Source organism: Myotis davidii, unplaced genomic scaffold, assembly GCF_000327345.1.
Source record: "Myotis davidii unplaced genomic scaffold, ASM32734v1 scaffold174, whole genome shotgun sequence".
In the NCBI taxonomy this organism is placed as follows: domain Eukaryota; kingdom Metazoa; phylum Chordata; class Mammalia; order Chiroptera; family Vespertilionidae; genus Myotis; species Myotis davidii.
Window position 1 is genome coordinate 1,488,171 of NW_006289087.1, and position 732 is coordinate 1,488,902.

The 732-nt window shown below is 60.2% G+C and overlaps 1 protein-coding gene across 1 annotated transcript in view; it reads left to right on the plus strand.

The window, feature by feature from the left end:
* Positions 1 to 732, plus strand: part of TMEM63A (transmembrane protein 63A) — a 56,149-nt gene that overhangs the window by 54,899 nt on the left and 518 nt on the right. The gene's annotated exons all lie outside the window — the stretch shown is intronic.

Genomic DNA, 732 nt, shown 5'->3' on the forward strand with positions numbered 1-732 from the left:
GGGGCCGAGGTGAGCACGAGCGGCCGGCGCTGGGGGGAGGGCTGGGGCGGGAGGAAGCGACGGGGAGGCGAGGATCCCGGGGCCGGGGGCTGGCAACCGAGGCCGCTGCTAGTGTTTCGGCTCCTCTGGACCCCGAGGACGAAGGGGAGGCCCGGGAGCTGCACTCATCAGGAAAGCGGGGCGGAGGGAAGTGCTAACCTATTTCCGAGTGATTCTGGGGTGGGGGAAGACAGCGTGAAAGTGTCTCCTTTGGTTGGGGAGAAATACCGACCATCTCGAGGGAATCGGAGAGGGAAGAGAATATGTCAGCTAGAGAAACGGGGGTGAGGGAAGGAGCTTGCCTAAAAGGGGCTAGCCGTGGGCATGTGTTCCTTCCGTGTGTGTGTGTGTGTGTGTGTGTATATATATATTTGATTTTTTACAGAGAGGAAGGGAGAGAGATAGAGAGTTAGAAACATCGATGAGAGAGAATCATGGATCGGCTGCCTCCTGCACACCCCCCCACTGGGGATCGAGCCCGCAACCCGGGCATGTGCCCTTGACTGGAATCGAACCCGGGACCCCTCAGTCCACAGGCTGATGCTCTAGCCACTGAGCCACACCAGCGAGGGCTTGATGTTACTCCTTTACGTGTCCCTCACGAGCATTGCGACCCCTCCTGCTGGGAGGAGAGGGGACAGTGGAGGAGAAACGGGGTATAGCATCCCACGCCCGCCCCAGCCGAGCACTAAC